Raw genomic sequence first — 24,305 nt, forward strand, 5'->3', positions numbered from 1 at the left:
TCTTTTTTAGGGGCAAAGTTCAAACCATTACACAAGGGGGAAAGAAATAGGATAAGTTAACACACTTAGATATGGTGTGAGGCTGGTGCAAAGCCCACACCCCAGATTCCTGGTTACATGACTATCCCCCTCTCTACCTTTTCCTCTAATGATGTAGTTACAAGGTGAGAGTTGAGGCTTGAGTAAGGTAAGGAGGTCCAATCAGACAGAAGGTGTCTGGGCTCAATGGCAAGCACTTGTTTTATTAGAGAGACTGAGCAACTATGGGCGAGGATGCAAAGAGCTGGAATGGCTGTCACCAGTGAGTGGTCATACTAGCCCTCATGAACCGGGAGTCCCATGTCATGTTTAATGGATCGTGACTATTAATGTTGCTTGGTATTTCCATCTTTTTTTATCTTCTGTCCTATTTTTCTTTTTATCTAGGAAACATAAGTAGAGCATATTGAACACTCATTATGCTTGACTTATGTTTTCTAGATCTAAATATGTCATCCAGGTTACTAATTTATATAGATGCTTAATACATCTTATCAGTTTCAGGCATCTCATTTGTTTTCTTATTGTTTTTGTAGCAGTATTGAATATTCTCCAACAATACTTTGAACATACATTATAGGCATTTAAATAACAGAAAACCTTTAATGAGTCCTTATAATGTGCCATCAGCACATTATAGGTATTACCTAAGTTGTTCCTCACAACAGCTCTGTAAGGGTGTAGTTATTAATGGAGTCAATTATAAAATTATTCATAAGAAACCAAGATGATTTGGGTACCTGGAGGTGGGGGGCTGTATATCAAAAACTTAAACCATGTGGAATTGATTTGAGACCAGGTGGAGTGTGGAAGGTGGGCTAAGCCTTAGGAAGGTGTTGGCAGAAGCCCGTGGAGCCTGTTGGAGGCTGCCGGTGAGGGCCCGAAGGAAATTAAGGAGAACGTTACTGGAGGCTGGAAGTAGTGGTGGGAGGTTTGGCAGCACTGTTGCCAGCGGAGGTGTGGCAAATAGGAAATGCACCTAGTGAATGCTCTGGCCCAGGCAGTGTTCAGGGAGAATATAAGTAGTGCTACCTGGTTTCTGCTCACAGTCTATAGTGAAAAAATAAGAGGAGATAGATACAAGAGCTAATGAATGAGCTAATTTTGAAAACATTTTTAAATTGTTTATGCTATTACAGTTGTCCCAGTTTTCCCCCTTTGCCCTCTCCCCCCGCCCCACAGTCAATCCCCACGTTGTTGTCCATGTCCGTGGGCGATGCATATATGTCCCTTGTCTAGTCCCTTCGCCTTCTTCCAACCAGTCTTCTCCTCCCCGTCCCCAGCTGTCAGTTGTTCCATGTTTCTGTTGCATTGGATTGTATTTTGCTCATTCATTTATTTTGTTCATTAGATTTCAGTTACAAGTGAGATCATATGGTATTTGTCTTTCATTGACTGGCTTATTTCACTTAGCATAATAATCTCCAGTTCCATCCATGCTGTCACAAGAAGTAAGATTTCCTTTTTTTTTTTTACTGCTGCGTAGTATCACATTGCATATATATACCACAGCTTTTTTATCCACTGATGGGCACTTAGGCTGTTTCTTGGCTATTGTAAATAATGCTGCTGTGAAAATAGGGGTGCATATATTCTATTGAATTGGTGTTTTGGATTCTTTGAAAATATTCCCAGAAGCAGAGTTACTGGGTCAAAAGGCTGTTCCATTTTTTAATTTTTTGAGGCAACTCCATATTGTTTTCTGGGGTGACTGCACCAGTCTGCATTCCCACCGAGAGTGCACCAGAGTTCCCTTTTTTCTACATCCTGCCAGTACATGTCTGTTAATTTATTAATGATAGCCATTTTCACAGGTTTGATTTTTTTTTTAAATGAATGAACTGTTAAATATAAAGAAGCTAGGACTTGCTGGATTTGAAAATAAAGCTTTTTTTCCCCTCCCAGCTTCTCCAGATGGTATACAATTGTCAAATTACAAAAGGGCCCCAGGCCACAGATCAAATCCAGGATGGGACCATCAGGTCCTTCGTTAAGACTTCAGGAAGATCTAAGGCAGTGCCTGGTAGAACTTTTCACCTAGGCTGAAGGCCCTCTCTGGACCTGAAGGGATGGCTCTTAGATGCTCTTCAGTAAAAATCAAGGCTTCTCAGTATCTTACATATGTTTTTTACACTGTGGTCTCATAGGGAACCCAAGTGGAGAAGGACTCATCTCAAAGAGATTTGCAGTAGTGACTTTTGTCTAATGGAATGAACTCAGTATATTTACACAAAACCCCCACAGTTTTTAAGAAAAGTATTCTAGTTCAGTCATCACCAGTGTGTCCTAAAGAGATAGATAGCACCAAACAAAACCATAAAAAGCTTGATGATGTCAGGGGGGTCTTGGGAGAGTGAGTGTATTTTGCCTATGAGAGGAATGTAAATAATTTGTGGCCAGAGGGCAGATCCTTGCAATTTTAAAACATGACTCCACATTTCTTTGTCACATTCCTCATTGACAGGTATGTGTGGACCTATGTCCCCTCCTTTCAAACCTGTGCCTATGGCTGCTGGATAATAAAATATGGCATGTGCCGATCTCCAGGGACACACCTTAAGAAACTATCTTCACTTTTCATCTCTAGGGACATTTATTTGCTCTTGGAATCCAGCCACCATGGTTAGAGGAAGCTCCAGAAACCTATGGGAAGTCACACACTGAGGCACTGAATCCTATGCCCATGGTCCTGGCTGAGCCCCTAGACACCAGTCACTAACTTGCCATCTTATAAATGGATCCTCCTACCACCCTAGCTAATGCTACATGGAGCATATTCCAGCTGTTGCTGCCACATCTGCTCAAATAGCATATTTGAAAGCAAAAAAATGATTGTTATCTTAAGCCGCTAAACTTTGCAGTGTTTTGTTACACATGAGTAGATAACTGGAATGTCCCATTTTATAGATGAGAAAATTGAGAAACAGAGAGATTACATCACATGCCCAAGGCCATATAGTGACGAATCCACGTGTCCTATAGTCTAGGCTTTTCATCTCTGCACTTCAAAACTTCATGCCAGTTCCGCCTTCATCAAGTGATCGTCCCAGTGTTATTTGCTCTCCTCTGGAGACTGCCTGTGGGGAAATGCGCACTTATGCGTGTCTACAGTGACATTCTGGTTTGTGTATCTCTGTGAGCCTGGGCCCTGGACCCAGTCCCAGTGCTGATAAAAGCCAGCTTTTGAGACGGCAAGGCGGAAGGCCAGCCCTTGGAGCTGGTAGATCAGCGAGTGCATCAGCACATGCAAAGGCTGCACAGGCAGGCTGGCAGCCAGAGCCCTCTCTGCCCTGCTGGCTGGCACGGTCCTCAGATAAAATACCCTCCCTTCTACAGTGTGCACTCGTGGGTCTCCTTTTTGTTTCCTGAGCTACTCTGTAATGTTGCCTTGCCCTTACTAGTTCCTTATTAGTCTACCTGTTTCACTCTCTTACCCCTTCATTCTCACTCCTACATCCTAAATTCACCTTTATTTTTCTCATTTTCTTCTGGAAGTATCTTCTTTGGCTTGTCCTTTTACAACCTCTGGAGCCTTCTCTAAATTCATCTTGGCAGATGTTACTGGCTCAGTTGTTCATTCATAATAACTGGTCCGCCTATGTAGGCCTCTTCTCATTTCAGTGTGAACTGCACAAATATGTTTTAGTTTTGTCATTACAAAGATTGTAAAAATTCTACTTTTAAAAGGATGTAAACTAGGGACTTATTTTCTTAAAATACCAAAATAAGTTTTTCTACACATTTCCCTGTCTTCTGGATTTATCTTTTAATCACTTGATCCACTTACCTATCCATCCATTTATCTAACCATCTTCATTCATCCTTGTGTCCTGAAGCCTAGCTTTCCCATCTCTAATTGGAAAGTATATCATGGGGATTTCATGCCCCCACCTTGCTAGAATTATTTCTCATATATGTTCTCCATGTACACAATTCAAATGTTGCTGATACGTTTCCTGCAGCTGTGAAAATGTCACAGTGCCTTTTTCTCCAAGCACCATTGCTTGCTTCCAGTGTCGTTTTTGAGCAACTACAACTTCAGCCTTGACCTGCTACACAGAATTGCCACAAAATTACTTCTGCAGACCTAGTCTTTTTCTTTGAAATAGACTTTAAATAATCTAGTTATGTCAATGATTTGAAGCTCTTCTATTTCCTGGAATTGAAATGATTACAAATGACACCCCTCGACTTCATCCTGATCCTATTAATAACTGGAGTTACTGCCTCACTATCTCTTTCTGGGAAGCTACTCTCATCACTTTTGAGTGAATCCGCACCACAGTTCTCCCCAGAAAGGCCTTCCTGCTGTCCTTCCTGCACTGGCGGGCCTTTCCTTACCTTCTGCTGAATGAAGCCTTAGTGCAAGACAAAACCGGCAGACCAGCCTGTTCTGTTTGGCCACTCTTCCTGGGTTGGCCACACCCCTCTTTGTTTCTTCCCTTCTTCATCCTGCCTCCTTTGTCAACTTTACCCAGGCTCTCCCCTTCAGAGTTCCCATCTGCTGCTGTCTGTGGAAGCTTTCCCCTGCTGCAGGGCATTGGGCAAAGGCAATATTTAGCCCATTTAAACTTTCACCTCCTTCTTGCTACTGCTGTCTCTCCAGTTCTTACTTTCCCACTCAGGTGTTCATGTCTTTTGTTCAGAGCCTACTTACACTGTCACTCTCCCACTCCGTTAGCTGGTGTTGACTGCTGTTTTGAGTCTTATATTAGCATGTATGCTGTAAATAATTTTCAACTGCCTACCATCACCAAAATAGGAGGCCAGTTCATGCTTCCTGACTTCCTTATATGTGTGACAATCCATATAGTAAATTTAATCCATATGCAGATACCAATGTCTAATTCTTTCCAGTGCTGTGGCCTGTTTAGGACCATTCAAACTATTAGGGCTCCGTTGGCTTTGCCTTGAGATGAAGGCATTCAACTTATTTATTATTAAGTACAACTAATTTGTATTACTTTCTCTGTCAGTCTTGAAAGTATTTTTAATTTAAATTTTATTTTTCAATTACAGTTCACATTCAATATTATTTTGTATTAGTTCTGGGTGTACAACATAGTAGTGAGACAATCATATACTGTAGAAAGTATTCCCTCCCCCACCTTGACATTTTCAGCACCCACCTGGCACCATACATAGTTATTACAGTATTATTGACTGTATTCCCAATGTTGTACTTTACATCTCTGTGGCTATTTTGTCACAAGCAATCTGTACTTCATGATCTCTTCACCCTTTTTATGCAGTCCTCCAACTGCCCCCTGTCCATCATCAATTTATTAAACTACTTTTAAAAATAGAAATAGAACATTTTGAAATTATAAGACTAACTTTGTCAAAAATGCATGAACAGAAATTCCATTTGAATGAACATATTTTGATTCTGTATGATGATTGGGGTAAGGATGGTGAGTGACTCCTGTGGATATTAACTTGTGGAAGATAATATTTTACTTTTTTATTCATGGGGAAAAAATTAAGGGTAAATAGGGATACTTTCCTTTCCTGTTTATTTTCACTGAAAGCTATGCAGCTCTTTTAATTTGTAAGTAATGTAATTTTATATGACTAACCCACTGGTACACTGGTCACTGTCTTGAGAAGGGTGTATAAAACTCTTTCACAAAAGAAGAGGAGCTTTGCTGTGAGTGCTACAGGTTACCAGTTAAATACACTGCTGAGAAAGAGTCTCACAGAGAGTAATTCATCCTATCTGATCCCTGGAGACTGGGCATATGCCCAGGTGTGAAACTGGGAGACCAGAGAGCACTTTTTTCCTGGAAATTGAGAAGCAGCTTCAGTTGGCTGTGTTGACAACAAAGCTGGAATCAATAGGCTGTTTTATTAATTTATTGTAGGGTGAGTTGCTTTTGCCTCTGGGCATTCCTATGTTCAACTGGGCCTGGTGCCAAAAAAGCCAGAACTCCCTTAATCTCTTCTTTCCTCATTAAACTCACAGCTTTGGTTAGTCACAGATCTCATGGGTCTGGGCTGTGCTCCCTGCTCCTCAGTTTTGTCTCAGCACCATATGGCTTTTGACAGAGTCAGGCCACAGCTCCAACCTAAACAATTTAATGTTATCAAAAGTCCCGCCCACTGAGGAAATCACCCTTGTGTGTTCCTGTAGGTGATACAGCTGGTTGCAGGGATGGACAAGGCAGTCAGCGCCGTGGCCTGAGGGATGAGGAACTGTGAAGGTGGGAAAGAAATGAGGCGGGTGCAGGGTACAGAGGATTCAAATGGACAAGATGTGCTGGTTATGAGCAATATTTTCCAAGTCCAAAGAAAACACTTTGCTCACATTTAGTTCTTTTTAAGGATAAGGAACTTTCACCTGGATTGAAAAGAAAGGAGGATCCAAAGTCTGGTTTCAATTAGGATGTTTTAGAATACACAAGGAGTGTTTTCCATATTGTTTCCATAGCTTACATTTGATGTTTAGGACATAACTGTATTATGTATGCGGGATGTGGGAATGTGAGTGTCTGAATACTCAGGGCTGGGGTGGGGGTGGTGGCTGTTTGCCTGCACTGGGGTTCTGTGTTCCAGACCTCACCCAACTGTGTGCTATTTTTGGCTTGCAACCTCCTTCCAGGCAAGCTTGATGAATATCTAACTTTAGGGAAAAGGGAGAGAGGAGTCAAATGGAGCCAAATATCTCCCTACCCCCCACATCGTTTCACTTAACTCTGTAAGACCTACATGCAAACTTCAAACATTCCCACTAATACCTGTAACAAATTGTCTATCCTGGACCAAGATGAACCCAATGGGATCTAGAAACCAAGAAGGCCAGATACATCTTTTTTTCTGGTCTTGTCATGAAGAGGCAAATGATGCATGTACCCAGGGTATGATTTCATGAACTAGTGGGATTCTTGGCCTGACGTAAATATGAAGCTCACAAAAGCCAGATGCAGAGAAACCAGCAGAGAAAAGCAATTTTAATGTTTAGGTTCACTGATAAATTTGAAGTTGATAAAAGAAAACCTGCCATAAGAATTATTTTTATCTGACTAAGAGGCGTAGGTAGGCACGCTTCACCTCTTCATGCAACCAGAGAGAGAATTACAACTATATCTCAAAACAAATAGCAACCAGAACTGTCAGAAAATTGGGCTATATGGAAGTCTGACAACCAAGGATTTAAAGATGCCTCAGTCATCCAGACTGCTACAGAGATGGGCAGAGAGACAATAAGATGCAGAGAGGTGGTGGCAGCAGTGCCAGAATGGGCAGTCCCACACTCACATGGGGTGGTTACAAACTGGGAGGATTACCTTGGGAGTGAGATCTCCCAGCCCTAGGCCAGACCAAGCAGCCCAGGGTTCCATCACTGGGAAGATGAGTCCCTATAACTTCTGGCTGTAAAAACCAATGGAGATTGGGGCAGCAGAAGAAACTGCCAGATTTTCAGGAGAGTCTACTTAAAGGGCATGCACAGACTTAGAATGTATGAAAGCCTACCCCTTGTTGGATTCACCACCAGAGCCGTAGCGGGCAGGCACCAGTTGGATATGGGAAGTGGGTGAAGTGACTGGAAATAGGGCAAGTGGCATGAAACCAACAGAAACCAATCAGCAACATTGTCCCCTCTCCAAACCCTCCCCCCACACAGACCCACAGAGCAGTGAATTGGGTTGCCCCACATTGGCAATTACCTAAGGCTCTGCCCCACACAATTTACAGGTGTCTTTTCTAAGAGAGGGAGTCAAAGAAGCTCTACCTAATACATAGACACAAACACAGGGAGGCTGCTGAATTGAGGAGATAAAGAAATATGGCCAAATAAAACAACAGAACAAAACCCAGAAAAATAACTAAATGAAACAAAGATAGCCAACCTATCAGATGCAGAGTTCAAAACACTGGTGATCAGGATGCTCAAAGAACTCATCGAGTACAGAAAAAAAAATAAGGGAGGAAAGAAAAATGTACAGGGAAACAACAATGGAGAGAATGAAGCCAAGAATCAAATCAACGATTTGGAACACAAGGATGGAAAAAGCATTTAATCAGAACAGCAGGAAGAAAAAAGAATTAAAAAAATATGAAGATAGGCTTAGGAACCTCTGGGACAACTTTAAACATACCAACATCCAAATCATAGGGGTACCACAAGGAGAAGAAGTACAAGAAATTGAAAACTTATTTGAAAAAATAATGAAACTTCCTTAATTTGGTGAAGGAAATAGATATACAAGTTCAGGAAGCACAGAGAGTCCCACACAAGTTGGACCCCAAGAGGACCAAAGACACATCATAATTAAAATGCCAAAGGTTAAAGGTAAAGAGAGTATCTTAGAAGCAGCAAGAGAAAAGCGGAGAGTTACCTACAAAAGAGTTCCCATAAGACTATCAGCTGACTTTTTAAAAGAAACTTTGCAGGCAAGAAGGGACTGGCAAGAAGTAGTCAAAGTCATGAAAAGCTAGGAACTACAACCTATGTTACTCTATCTAGCAAAGTTATCATTTAGAATGGAAGGGCAGATAAAGTGCTTCCCAGACCAGGTAAAGCTAAAGAAGTTCATCATCACCAAGCCATTATTATATGAAATGTTAAAGGGACTTATTTAAGAAAAAGAAGAAAGGCAAAACTATGAACATTAAAAAGGTAAAAAATTCACAACTATCAAAAAAATGAACTAAGTAAACAAGAACTGGAACAGAATCATAGATATGGAGATCATCTGGAGAGTTATCAGTGGAGAAGGGGAAGGGGGAGAGTGGGGGAAAAGGTACAGAGATTAAGAAGCATAATTGGTGGGTACAAAATAGAGGGATGCAAGAATAGTATAGGAAATGAAGAAGTCAAAGAACTTATATGTGCAACCCATGGACATAAACTAAGAGGGGAGAACTGAAAGGTACTGGGAGGATGGGGTCAAAGGGGGAAAAATCGGGACAACTGTGATAGCATAATCAATAAAATATATTTTAAAATAATTATTTTCAGTAAAGTTGTAATAGTGAACTAAGCTGCTTTCCTTAGAAGCTAAGGACTGAAACTGAATTTAATGCTGCTCTTTTAAAAGGTGTGGAAACTGATAAGCAAAGGACTTGGATTTCCCAAAGTTACCTTTAAAAGCTCAAGTCTCAAACAATGCACCTGTCATTCAGTTAAGGCCATGCTCTTCCCCGTTTAGAGACCATCAGCGGATCACTTTTCTCCTGGACTGAGGTGGACTGACAGCCTCTGGCTCTAACCCACTTCTCTAACTGGATTTCATACTTTTAACTCTTTCTCCTCTCTCCAAGTTCTATATATTTAAGCCACATTGGCTTACTCACTGTTCTCCCAGGGTACTAGGACTTCTTAAGACATTGGGTTCTGCTCATATTTTCCCTCTAGAATTGGAATGTCCCACCTCCTACCTCAGATGTGTGGAGGTTTACCTTCCTTTTAGGAACTGGACCATGACTTCCACAAAGCTTTCTCTAGCTGGCCCATCTAGTCTGAAGTCTAGCACAGAGGGTAAGAGAACAGGCTTGGGCTAGCTAGGCCCAGGGTCCAGTCCTTTCTCCCTCCCTTACTGTGGTGACCCTGGCAGGTACTTAACTTCTCTCTGACCTTCATGTCATCTGTAAAAAGGACAATAAATTTAGAAACAACAAATAGGGCTAATAAAATTGGGATAAGCTCAACAAATTTCAATTTAAATTCCAGGAATAACAAGGAACTTTATAAAAGCAGCTAGACTTCTATCTTTTTAGACTATTCAAGAGAAAAAATATTAGGCCTATTAAAATAATTTCACAGTAATTCAATTTAGTTCTATCTGTTTGTAGATTGATTTAACAACCATTTATTGAGTAGCTAATGTATGCTAAGTATAGTACTGGATATATAGTACTATGTAGTAATGGATAATACAGGTTATTCTTTCATGGGGTTTATAGTTCAGTGAGGACTCCGACATTGAATAAAGTGCCAGATATTATGCAAGAGAAGTGCAGAGTGTTTAGGAATAATAAAAGGGCGTGCTGACTATCTTGGGTTCAGGTTATGGAAATAATCTCCTCATTGACCTTTCTGCCTCCTGCTGCTTCTCCTTTTCATCATCATCATCATATCATCATTATTTATTGCTATTATTATTTTAAAGCTACACTGAAGCCAGAGTGATCCTTCTCAAGACAAATCTACTTAAAAACTTGCCTCCTTCAAATCTTCCCATGGTTCCCTAATGCTTATGCAAAGCTGCCTGTGAAGCAGACGTGACAGGGAAGTTCCTTCTGATGTTCTCCAGCAAGCTGTCTTCCCCCGCATTTGCCCTGGTGGGCCTGACTAGCAGAGGAGAGCAACTGCCAGCTCTCGGGGCCCGGAGGTATAGCTGTGCTAATTCCACTCTAAGTTCTAAATGTCAGTGAAATCTTTTGAAAAGTCACGTGAGTTTTGCAGTCCACTTCACAATATCTGAGTTGGTTCTAATAGGAAAATTATGGCATAAGTTGTCATACTTCCTGTTGTATAAACTTGCTTCTCAGGCTGCAAGCACCCCTTGGCAGGTCCTCCCAAGGCTCTGGTTGTGAGAAAGGGAGACCTCACGGGACAAAGTGCGCCCTTGTAAGCATGACATGTGAGTGATTTCATGAATCAGTCTCTGCTGACATTCCCTGCCCCTGCTCCCCTCCCCCCATCATCGACCCACGGTACAGCCTGCCTGCCTAAGAGGTGTTCTCCGCGCCTTGCTCCTCTCCACGAACTCTCCCAGTAGTTGCACCGCCTCCAGTGCCCTTCCTCTCCTTTTCTGCTTGTCACTCCAACGACTCAGACTCCCAGAATATTTCAGCTTTCTCCAGCATCTTTCGGCAGAATTAACTACTTCCTTCTTCAGGATCCCATTGCGCCGTCTTCATGTCTACAATATCACACTCAGCATGCTGCTCTAATGATTTGTTTACATTCTCCTTCTTTCTTCAGTGGGAAACGCTTGGAAGCCAGGGAATGTGTCTCCACGTCTCCAGTTTCCAGCCAGTGCCCTAGTACACGGGAGTAGTGATAGTAGCTGGCATTTATTGATGCCTTAGTTTCCAGATATTGTTTTTTGTAAGTTTCTAAGTGAACTAAATAAGTCATCATGGAAATCCTGTAACACGTTATCTCTATTTCATAGATGATAAAACTGAGGCACAGAAGGACATATATCTTGTCTAAGGCCAAACAGTAAGGCTTGAGGCTGGGGTTTGAACCCAGGCAGTCTGACTTCTGGTGCCATACTTTTAACTAAATATTTTATCACACAGAGTAATTATTTTATGAATGAACGAGTTATATAATTTGTAATTTACTCTAGAAATATTAAGTATTTATTACACCCAAAAGAGAGTTTGAAGCTTAATTATTAAGGAGGGTATGTTTGCATGAGGACTCCTAACCTACTTCATAGACTGTTGGGGAATCTGCTCCATCCAGTGCAAAACCAGTGATGTCTGCTGACTAGAAGAGACTTTGACAGGAAAATGGGGGATGGGCTGCTCTGGACCTGCAGGGCTCCGGGGGCACCAGCCTGAGCTCTTTCCGCTGTCTCAGAGGACCTCAGGCCAAGGGAAGGCATATTCTCCAAAGAGTCTGAAATAGCCTCTGGAGGAATATGCTCAGCTCCATGGTTCTCCCAGGAACCTGGACTGGACTGGCCCTTGCTTTGAACCTGGCTCATAGAACCTTTGAGAACAGAACTCTGTCTTCTACTGTCATTCACCTTGACTCACAAATGTCCACTGTCCCAAGGTGGGACAGGCAGGCTTGGAGTCCCCTTCCGTGACTGGGGAGTCCCAGGCAAAGTGTGATGGGTCAGTGTCTGCTGGATGGAGCGTCCACTCCCTTTGAAAGCCAGCGCAATGTCATATCTGTTTAGCAATCACAAATGTTCATTTTTGCTGTCTGTAAGTGTGGTCACCAACGTCAGAGGGAAAAATGGTAGGCTACCAGAGAATATTTCTGTTTGACTCGGGGATATATGACTTTAGTTTTTTTTTAAAAGATACACTGAATCACCATTGGTAAAAAGGGTAAATTGATTTATGTTGTGGAAAGCATTTTGAAAATACATAATTCTGCTTGTAGGAATTTATGTTAAGTAAAGAACAAGTATGTGAAAATTTATGTTCAGGGATAGTCAATAAAGCATTATTTATAGAAGCAACTCAAGGCTCAACAACAGAGAATTTGGTTAAATGAATTCTGGTTTAATTATATAATATGGACAACTACTAAAGTAACTGCAAAGGTGAATATTATTGACACGCAAAGGTGTTCACAGTATATTAGATTTATAAAAACAGTGTGTGTAGTATAATCTATTTTTCTTTAAAAAAGAAAAATAGAAAAATTCTGAACAAACATACACTTAAGTGGATTACAAATGCTTTAAATTTTCTTTCAGTGTACCTGTATTTTTTAATGTTTTACAATATCCAAGTACAATTTTTGATTATAATATCTTAAATTAAAAAAAACATGGAATAAATATCAACAGGCTCTGTCCTGTACGCTCAGCCACCAGTCCCCCGTCTCCCCGGGGCCTGCTCTGCCGTTGCTCCGTAAGGGAGGGTGTCTGTCGTCAGCAGGGCGTGAGCAGCAGCCGTGGGCTGGAAGGCCTTCGTGGGACGATGAACAGGCACTTGTTCTGCTCTCTAGGATGTGAAATGAGGCGTCGCAAGCCTGTGGAAATTCCTCAAAGCCTTGCTTACAGAGGGTTGGAACCTTGCCCCATACATCTGCATCAGGCACTTTTCCTTTTCGAATATTTATAATTTTATTTAATCTTGAAAAACAAGTCATTATTCACCTAAGACTGCCCAGGGCAGGTCCATATTGGTTCCAAGCAGTGATCTTCAACCTTTTTCATCTCATGGCACACGTAAACTAACTACTAAAATTCGGTGGCACACCAAAGAATAGAGGACATGTTTTTCCAATCTGATCAAAAAATATGTATGATTTTGATTCATTCACACTGAGTGGCTATTGCTGTGTTGGCTGCTGTTGTTTTTTTAATTTGACCATCTAAGGGAAAAGAGGTCAGTGCTCCTGACAAAATAGGCACTGCATGTTTGAAAAATTCTTGTGATACACAGTAGAAAATTGCTGGTTTAAAGAATCAGACAACATCCACATTAGTTCTCCAGTATCGTCAGTCACAAAATGAATTCTAAAATCTACACTGTGAGCCCAGTGGAGGAAAGTAATGTGGCAAGAACGTGGCAAGTCAGGAAAAGGGTTCTTTCCCATCAGCAAAGATTTCCCTGTGCCGAACGCTGTGCTGGATCTCAGAGCGAATAGAGTGTGACTGTGACCTTAGCCCAGAGGGGGGCGGGGGGGGGGGGGAGAGTTTACTGCTGTCCTCACCCGCTTCTGAGAAATAGCAAATGCATTGGGATTAGATAAAGGTGACATTAGGCTCTGGCTGTGGAGAAGCAAGGGGTATTCTGCCCCTAGGTCATATGCTTTGGGGAAAGTTACTAAATGTCTCTAAGCTTCAGAACTATGACAATAATGTCATGTACTGTTGTGGAGTTTTGAGAAGACCAAATAAGATAGTGCATGCAAATTGTATTTTAATGGCATTTGGTATCTGCTCAATAAATATGAACTTTAATTAGCATATTATAATTGGGGGGGGCACAATTTGTCCCATGAGAGCTCTGCATCAATGAAATGACAAACCACACGTGAGAGACTCCCTAGCTCATAGCTGTCACCCCAAAGCACCTATTTCTGCTGCTGTTTGCTTTCTTCTGCCACTAAGTTTTCACGGTAGCCCATGAGAGCTTCCCTCACAAATGCGCAAAGGCAGGAGCATGGTTTTATTGAAATCCCAGAGGAGTTACTAGATTTATCAAGTCATGTTTGAGGGGGAAGGGAATGGACACGACTCCCTGGAATGGAAGACAAAAGCCAATCACTGAGCACCCGAGGACCATATAATTCTGAAAACGTACTTCCTTTTCACCCTTCTTCATAAGCCTACCCCAGCACGAGTCAGGAATGGAAATTGCTGATGAATGAGAATATTCCCTGAAGAACATTTGCTTTCCAGTTCACATGAAACTTTTAAGAGCTACACATTTATTATTTAAGAAGGATGGTGAATGGAGGTCCTTTGTTTTTGTAACAGGTGTAAGGAAGAACACGGTGACATTGAGGAACTCCAAAATCATCTCAGGCAGGGGTGTCAAACTCATTTTCACCGGGGACCACATCGGTCTCGCGGTTGCCTCAAAGGGCCAAATATAATTTCAACTTCTTGACAGTTAAGGAGTAGTTACATTTATACAGTCCTAAAATTATCTCAACCCTTTGAAGGCAACTGCGAGGCTGACGTGGCCCCCTGTAAAAATGAGTTTGACACCCCTGATCTAAGGCGGTCACCCTAAATGAGGTAATTCCTTTGGGTTTTGTTCAAGAAATAGAATTCAATGATTTTATCTGCACTACCCTGTTTCTGTGCATTTAAACAAGTAGAAATGCACAGGTGATGCCGGCCACTACAAGTGCACAGGTTCCCTCCTGTGCGAGTTCAGTGAGCGTCCAAGGCTTGTGGAGAGTCCAGGTGGGCTTTTGACAGAAGGGTAAGAAAATAGCCCTGTGGTCAGCATTTCAGCCTCGGCCTGACGACCGACGGCCACAGTGTGAGAGCACATCCTGCCCCCCTCACAGTTCCACCTGCAGAAGGTCCTGCCTGGAGCATTTGTACCCATAGAAACGTGTCTGCCTCCCACGCCTACCTCACGGAGCAGTGTCCAGAAGGAAGAATACTAAAATGTTGTCCCTGAGGCATATCATACATCATGAAGTTAAACATTAACTAGTTCAATTAAGTTAAAGAACTCTGAAGTTTTAGCCAAAGAACCAAGGTAGGGAAGCTTAGTCAAGCAGTATTTCAGCACAGTGAGAAGTGCCAGCTTTTAGCAGAGTCTCCCTTACAGATCTTATTGACTCTCAGCTAAAAGGGGTAGTGGGAATGATCTTCCCCCAGCTTCCCTTGACGTCTCAGCAACTGGTTATGTGACGAATACAGGGACCAGTTGCCACAGCAACAGCATCTTCCAGCAAAGGTGATGAGAGAAATCATTTCTCTCTGAATGCTAATAGGTTGTCACTTTCATCTTAAACCGGCTGTTTCCCACTGTTTTCCTGATTGCCATGAAGCCAAGGAGATTATTTACAGATTAAGGGCTGCTACTTGATTTGATCAGCTATGTTCTAATTTATGCTGTATCTTTCAGGAGAAGAAAAAAGTAATAATTTGTAGCAAATGTTAAGGGAAATGTTTTCAGGAATTTAAGGGTTGACTTTTACTCCAGAGAAGTAAGATTCTTCTGTAGTCCCTGGGAGGTCATCGAAAGGAGTCCTGCCATTGTCTGTGAATGACCAGCCCTGCAGAGGCCGGCCCTGGCCACCCGTGCTGAGCTTGGGGACGAATGTCAGGGTGGGCCCTCTTACTAAAATGTAGTGTGGGGTTGTGAAGGAGATCATCCTAAGACAAAAACCTCCACATGAGACCTTATTGTTAAATCCTGGAAGTCGCTTGGAACAGGAGGTTAGTGTTTTCTCATCGTTCACTCCAAAATATGAGGTTAAATACCTCATTCACTAACAGAAGTGGAGGGTTATGCAGGTTTCTCCCACTTCATGGCTTGTTGAATGAATAGCTATTGTGTGATGGGGCAAGGAGTTCACCGCAGCCTGGTTGGCCTTTTCATTTCTTAGAAAGTAGAAATCCTGGTTGGGAAGGCGTGAGATTAATTGTACACAATGTCCATTTTTTTTATCAACGATGGCTGAGCTGTAGGTCTGTCACCAAATCTCAGTTTCCATCTGGGGGAAATCAGGATAACAGCAGTGTTACGTTAAAGGGTGTTGATGAATTTAGATGAGATAATGCGTGGGAATTGCTGAGCACAGTACCTGGCACATTACCATTTTCATGACAGAAAACATCTCTGGGGGCCTTAGGCTTTGGATAAAAAGACTGGCTACAGTACAAAATTGTGATGAGGGGTCTCCCAGCACCTTCCCCAAATATCAGGCTCCCCCAGAGAGCAGCAATGTCTGACCTGCCCCTTTGTTCTGCCCTGTGAATGGCTTGCCAACCATATGACAGCTTAGATTGATGGAAATGTGGCTTTCAAAGTAAATTTGTCCTTGAATACTGAGCATCCACTAAAAATAATGTTGAGAATTTTTAATAAATGGGAAAGTGTCTGTGATACACTTTTAAGTAAAAAAACACGGGTTACGTGGCAACAAGTACAGCGTGATCCTGTTCTAGGATGGTGGAGAAGAAAAGGATATATGTAAAGAAAAATATATATGAGGTCTGTCCAGAAAAGGTCCAGCCATCGTTAATATGCTCATATATGTGTTTGTATGCATACGCATACTCGTAGGCACACATACATGCATACTCTGTGAAAGAATATTCTCAGAATTATTAACAGATATCTCTGGGTCTTGGGATCATGAGTGATATTCTTTAATTTTCATTTTTTATTAATTGTATATTCTACAATGAACACATACTATTTTGCAGTTAAAAAATTGTCACTTAACAATGAAACTGGAATTGACCCTAAAATGTGAGTTAACTGGAATCTTCTTGTCTTTCCAATTATTAAATCACCCCTGTGGCCTGGAGAGCAGAAGCAGAAATCCTCGTGGGGCTTGCAGACTGGTCTGGTGCCTCATTAGAGTCATCTCCTATTTTCCGGGAACCACTGAACTCAGCTGCTCCTGCTCTTGGGCTCAGGGCCCAGGAGGACCGAGTCACAGGTGTTCCCTTGTCATCCTGTCCTTCCTGAATGTGCCTTCTTCAGGCAGGGTCCCATCTGTACTGACGGCTCTATGGGAGCAGCGGAGTCATGGCCCTTCCCTACTGCTTGCCAGTTCTGTGATGGACTGTTTCTGAGCCCTGGCTCCGCAGCCAGTGAGAATGGAGCTGCTAAGGCAGCTGGAAAGGGGTCTCCTGTCCTTTCATTCCCGGGCCCATGTGGTTTTCAGCAGAGACTGGAAGAACTCCCTTAGGGGGAAGTAATGCCATTAGAGGCACACTTGGACATAACAAGAGATTACCTTTCCAAAGTGGCACTTGGGGCTCCCTGCGTTGAAATCCAATTACTTTCTACTGGTGACCTACATCTCACCACGGAGGGCTGTGAAACTGCAGCCTGCGGCACAGACGGAACGTCTGTGTTGGCTTGGGGAAGGTGAGCAAACCTGGAGTTAGTTATGAACCCAGACGTCTGCTAATGAGACTGAGCAATTGGTACATTGTGTTGGAGAAAATAACCTGACCCACTGCGTCCAGTTTACAAATGTTTCCCCACGATTGCCAATTACTACAGTTTTTATAATCTCTCCTATTGAGAAAACGTAACGGCAGACATAGACTTTAATATGTAGATACCAGTGGGATGTTGCTGTTGAACCATTTTAAAATTTAAGAAAAAAAAATCCATTCCAATAGAAAATTTTGTTCAGCGGTGGACATTTCAGAGAGCCTTGTTTGAAATGGTTTATTTTTCTTCTAAAGTTGCATCGTCCTACAATCTTTGACGTGCTTATGTGTTATAGACAGTAACAAATAGCTCTTGCCCAAGAGAACTGCAACTGATGTTTGGTGAACTGCTACTTTCTTGCTGCTTTGGCAGCACCTTAAGATGACAAGATGGGAACATTGTCAGGACCCCACTGAAAACTACTGCCCTGGGAAGCGGAAGGGTGACACTGGGCTTCAGGGAAGGACGTGAGCACATGTTAGTAGGTGTGTTGCTGGGAGTCCTGGAGGTGACGTGAAGTTAGGGATTTCTTTAGTACAGAGCTTGCTGGAGGGATGGGAAGGAGGAGTGGAAGTGAGAGATGACATGGAGTTAGTGGGGGGCACTCCACACACTCTGGCAGCAAACGGGCTGCGCACTTCCATTGTTAAGAGGTTTGTGACTGTGTGAAAAGTAATAATCACAAAAAGGGGAAGTCTGGGGGCAAAACTGGTTTGCTTGAGAGGCAAAAAGAGGAGAGTTTCACATCAGACTGCTTGCTTTTGGTCATAGTGAGATGACCGGTCAAAGGTCTCTAGAAGTCAGACTGGAAAGGTGTGTCTGGGATGCAACACTGGCTACAAGGAAACATTTGCGCATCATCCATAGGGCAGGTGAACAGGTGGAAGGATGTGAAAATGTCATGCCAAAGAGTTTAGAAGATTTTAAAAAGTCAAGAGAAAACTTTTGTAGTAGGAGATGGGAGGAGAGCCTGAAAATTACCTCTAACTTTCGGCTACTGATATAAATATTCAACTAGTATCCTAGATTTAAAACTTTACATCAGTTTTTACTGTTCGTTCTCTCCAAATGTTCATATATAATTAGTCATCAAGTCCCACTATTGCACCTCTAGGTGACTCTTGTATTATTTTGTTCCCGTCACCTTTCATTTAGTTAGGCTGTGGGGGAAATCAGGCTGAAACACTGGCCTAGGATTTATAAATCCTAGAAGGGGCACCAGCTGGGATGTATTTCTGCATTCTTTCTTTCTACTCATCTTATATAACATCTCCAGAATTGTCCATATAAAACATAGCTCTTATGGTGTTCATATTTTTCAGTTCTTCTCGGTCTACAAGGTAAAATCTAAACTATTGGCATGCCCTGTACGACCCTACATGGTCTGGTCCCGGTTCACCTTCCCAGTGGTGTTTTTGCCACTCTCCCACTAGTCTGCCACACTGAGCTACTTGCCATACCTGAACGCACTGGGCTTGGGGCCTTCGCTTGGGCTGCCCCCGCTGCCACAATGCCCACTCCCTGGCCATTCATTCCTGCGCATGTTCCTCCTCTTCAAGACTCAGGGCAGTGTCACCTGTCTTCAGGCAGATCGCTTTTACCCTCATTTCTTTCCTTTCAAAGAGGTAATATTTCTTCTTCTTGTTCCCTTTCCATTCATTTCACTTGGGTAGAATGAGTCAAATCTGTAACAGTTACCCTCCCCCAAGACTGAAAGATTTGCGGGAAGAAGCCCTGTTTTCGGTGTCCTCGGAGCCTGGCACACAACCTGATTCATGACTCATAATCGTATCGTAAATGCATCGCTGCTTAAGACCAATATACCTCTTAGTCCTTCCAGTGTTTGGTTTTTTTTTTTACTAGGTATTCTAACACCTTGTAAGAGACTTTACAGTTACTTGCTTATTTAATTTTGCATCTAACAACAACAACAAAAGTTTAACATTACCCATTTTATTTGACATGAATGAGAAATGGTAGAGTTTCAGATAAAGATTATATATATATATGGATGTATATAATATGTATTTAATATTAACTAAGTGTACATATGTTTTTGGCAAAGAGAATACACCTTGATATATTGATAACTCAAGATCATTATCATCAATATCATGATTTCCCTTAGAGGCTACTGGGGTGTGTGCAATTGCTCCAGGGCTAAATGCGTTCCTCTGTCTGATTTCCATAGGGGAGGGTGAGCACTAAGGCTGTTGAGTTCAGAGCACGCCATTATTAGCAGTCGCTGCGACACACAAAATTCTTCCAGCAGCCTTTCGTCCTCCCAGTGTGCCCTGTCTAACTGCAAGGGGAGGAGAATGGAGAGATATAGCCATTATTCTGAATACTGTGTGTTCCAATAAACACTGACATTGGGGGCTTTATTAATCATTTGTTCCTTCACAAAGTTTATTTAGGACCTACTATATGCCAGACACTCCATTAGGTGCTTAGGATACATCAGAGACAGAAGTCTGGGAGTTAGCCTACAGATAGCATTGTGGCCATGAGTCTGGGTGAGAGATCCCCGAGGGCTGAGTAGAAGAAGTAAAGAGAACCAGGGTCTGAGCTCTGGGTGGCCCTATATTAGAGGTAAGGGAGACGTGAAGGAACCTGCCAAGGATGCTAAGAAGAGGGGAGTAGTGAGGGGAACCAGGGAGAGAGAATGGATGCCTGTGGACAACCAGTAGTTTTTGCCATAACTGAGAAACTAACTATTGGTACATTCATCAGTGATGAGTGGAAAAGTTCACTGGAGCCCACGAGGCTGTCCTTTGGCTAAATTTGTAGAAATAGTAGTTATAGCAGTAGTAACAACAGTTGTAAAAATGATAACAATAAAATTAACAACAAAAACATTTATTGAGTACTTTTACTATGTGCTTTATATTTATTCCTTTATTAATAGCTGAGCAAACTGAAGCATAGAGTTTATGGAACCTGCCCAAGGTACAAATGTCTTGAGTTACACATCTAATTTGACTGGTTGGGTGGGGCTGCCTTTTTAGGCTCAAGTCCCTCAATTATATCTGCAAAGTAAGATTAGTGGGTGTGATTCTCAATGAGATGATGTACTCCTATGCAATATTTTTTTTCTATCTTTTCTTTTCTTTTTTTTGCCTATTAACTCAATAAGTAGACCCACATGCTGAGTGATTAGTTTTTATGTTCAAGTGACTCTGTTGGAGATTTTTTTTTTACTTGACAGATAATTACTTTAAAAATTCCCCCTAAGATAGTCCCCAATTAGGACACATTCAACTCCTTTCTGTCATCATCTTTTTATTTTTTTAGTTTGATCTTGGTACCTTTGAAATAGCTGGTAAGTGTTCTTTCATCTGGTGGCAGTTACTAATATTCAGCCTAAACGTTCCCTTTACTCTGAGCCCGCTCCCAGCTGTCCCTTGGCATCGCCTCTGATCACATCACTTAAGTGTGATTCACATCACTTAAGTGTGATGATCATTTCTTCTATTACCTGAGACTCCAAGGATAACAGTTCCTGAGAAGTGGGATCTGGGAGTGCTTGAAGTGCCTGATGCATTTCTCATACTTTTTTTCTTGACTATTCCAATTTATAAGGTAATAGGGCCATTCCAATATCTGGGGGCTTTAGGGGTTGCTACAACACACAAAATTCCCCCAGCAGCCTCTCGTCCTCCCAGTGTGCCCTGTCTAACTGCAAGGGGAGGGAAACAGAGAGATATAGCCATTATTCTGAATACTGTGTGTTCCAATAAAAGAATTTCTTTTTAATAAATTCTGTTTTTTTAAAAAGAATTTTATTTATTTATTTTTAGACAGAGGAGAAGGGAAGGAGAAAGAAAGGGAGAGAAACATCAGTGAGTGGTTGCCTCTTTGTGCGCCCCCAACTGGGACCTGGCCTGCAACCCAGGCATGTGCCCTGACTGGGAATCGAACCAGTGACCCTTTGATTCACAGGTCAGCACTCAATCCCCTGGGCCACATCGGCCAGGATGGGTCTTTAGGGGTTTGATGATGAGCAAAATATGGGGCACAGTTGAAGAGATTTTTTGGAGTGAAAAAAATGAAGATTCATTTGAAGTGTCATGACAATAGAGTGGAGGTTGCCTTTTAAATAGTTCTGCAGAAATGAGCTTCTCTTGAGTCCTGGTGTATGTGAGAGTCTGATTAAAGGCCTTAAGAACAAATGAGGCATGTGCTGTACTAATGAAGGCAAACTTGACTTGCATCTGCCAACAGCTGGAGAGGCAGATTCTTGTGGTAACATCTCGGAATTGTAAACAATGCCATAATAACACTTGTAATTTGCGATGTCATCAGCTAAAATAAGAGACAATTATTGCTCTCTAAATCGTTTTGCTAATATTTTTGAGAAACTGAAATCTAATGTTGCTTAATCAAATTCCTATGGATTCCACAGGGCACTGAGCACATTATAAGATTTCACTGTGCTCTGAGCATGTCCTCATTAAGACTGCTGGCTACTGCTTTTTTATCACTCCCCTGGGAGCTTTATTGAGTTCATGCCACCGGTAAGAAGTAGTGTTTTCCTAGCTTCCCTGGTATACCAGCCTCCAAATAGGCCTGTAGCCAATGGGCATGCACAGTTAGGTTATGACCATATGTCTTTGGCACCTTCATGAGAAATGAAGGCAATAGAAGTCAGTGTGAAGTGTGGTGTGGTTATAAAAAAGTATAAATACCTAAATAATCTTACCACAGTGAGGGATGCTAGAATGACAGCACTGAAGGATAAGCAAGAGAATGGCATTACTGTTTTAGGATGATATTTCATATAGTTTGTGCTTTCCTCATTGGTACCACTGTTATTTACCATAATTACTATTATCAGCAAATGCCTATTGAGCACTTCCTGTGAGCTGGGCACTGGGCACAGTGCTGTACTTGCATTATTTGATTTTATTCTTATCAAACCTTATAAGCAAGGTACTATTATTGGCCCCATTTTACAGATAAGAGAATGAAAATTTCTAGCTGTTTGCAGGCTATGCTTATGGTCATGTTGTAAGAAGAGATTGAGCTTAGATTTGAACCCAGGTCAGCTGGACTCATGAACTTTCATCAGTAACTGTTCACATACTGCCTACTTTATAGAAAAGTTATAAATCTGAGGAGGAAAATGCCTCAGTTTAGGATGGTTATAACATTTTTGTTCATTCATTCCTATCTAACAGTTTGAAGAATTAAAAATGAAGGAAAAGGTCCTAGGTGGTGTGGCTCAATGGGTTAAGTACCGTTGTGCAAACTAAAGAAGGGTTGCTGGTTCAATTCCCGACTGGGGCACATGCCTGGGTTACAGGCCAGGTCCTGGGTTGGGAGCTTGTGAGAGGCAACTGATCAATACATCTCTCACACACTGATGTTTCTCTCCTTCTCTTTCTCCCTCTTTTCCCCTCCCTCTAAAAGTAAATAAAATCGTTTTTTAAAAAACTAAGAAAAAGAATTGAAAAATAGTAGAATGTGTCTTTTTTATGAGTGCACATTCTTTTTTATTAAATCATTTTTAATTGTTATTCTATTACGGTTGTCCCAATTTTTCCCCCTCCCCACTCTTTTGCCCATCCCACCCCCACTCCCACAGTCAGTCTCCACACCTTTGTCCATGTCCATAGGTCATTCATAAATGTTCCTTGCCTAGTCCCTTCCCCTTCTTTCTACCATTATTCCCCCTCCCACTTCCCCTCTGGTCACTTTCAGTCTGTTCCATGTTTCCATGTCTCTGGCTCTATTTTGTTTGTTAGTTTATTTTGTTCATTAGATTGCTCATAGGTGAGATCATATGGTATTTGTCTTTCACTGACTGGTTTATTTCATTTAGTACAATGCTCTCCAGTTCCATCCATGTTGTTGCAAAGGGTAGGAACTCCTTCTTTCTTTCTGCTGCATAATATTCTATTGCATAAATGTACCATAATTTTTTGACCCACTCATTTACTGATGGGCACTTAGGCTGTTTCCAGCACTTGGCTATGGTAAATAACACTGCTATGAACATAGGGGTGCATAAATTCCTTTGAATTAGTGATTCTGGATTCTTAGGGTATAATCCCAGCAGTGAAATCACTGGGCCAAAAGGCAGTTCCATTTTTAGTTTTTAAAGGAAATACCATAGTGTTTTCCACAGTGGCTGCACCAGTCTGCATTTCTACCAACAGTGCACTAGGGTTCCCTTTTCTCTGCATCCTTGCCAGAATTTGTTGTTTGTTGATTTATTAATGATGGCCATTCTGATCAGTGTGAGGTGATATCTCATTGTGGTTTTAATTTGCATCACGTCTATCTGCTTTAGGATATTTTTTTCTAAGCTTCATAACAAAATTATAAGATAGGTATCATTCTTCACCAATAAAGAAACAGAACTGGTGGTTATTTAATTGCTCAGGGTCATCCAACCAGCAAGCAGTGGAGCCCAAATTGGATCTCCCAGCTCTGTAATTCCAAGTCCTGGGCTCTTTCAGATACCTCCTATGACATCTGTTCTGTGCATGTTCATGTGTAAGCATGTATGTATACATGTGTATATGCATTTTTGCATCTCTGAGAGTAGTGGGTTATAAGGATACATATAGGCAAATTTCAACACCATTTAGATAGCAACTACACTCATTTTTCCTATTTACTGAAGTTCACCCTCTGAGTCAGTTTATCCCTGCTGTCTTGTAGGGTACTCATTTTCACATTATGGTGATGTTTTTATCTCCTACCAGAGTCCTCATTGCTCTGCACTGAAACTATATTTGTCTGGCTTATTTCATCCCTTGGGCTGAGAGATCCTTGTGGTTTGGTCACAATTGTTTGCATGTTGTCCAATGCAGGGTCAAGGTTACAGTGAGTATTCAACACACATATGTTGAACAAAACAGAGCACACCTGGTACATGCTGCAGGGAGCAGGCAGACTCTTTTGTAAGGCAGGTAGCTGGCTTTGGGAGGCATAATTTTCCATGTAAAATCTTGAGCCTGCTACTGGTT

Source organism: Phyllostomus discolor, chromosome 1 (genome assembly GCF_004126475.2).
Source record: "Phyllostomus discolor isolate MPI-MPIP mPhyDis1 chromosome 1, mPhyDis1.pri.v3, whole genome shotgun sequence".
NCBI classification, from domain to species: Eukaryota; Metazoa; Chordata; class Mammalia; order Chiroptera; family Phyllostomidae; genus Phyllostomus; species Phyllostomus discolor.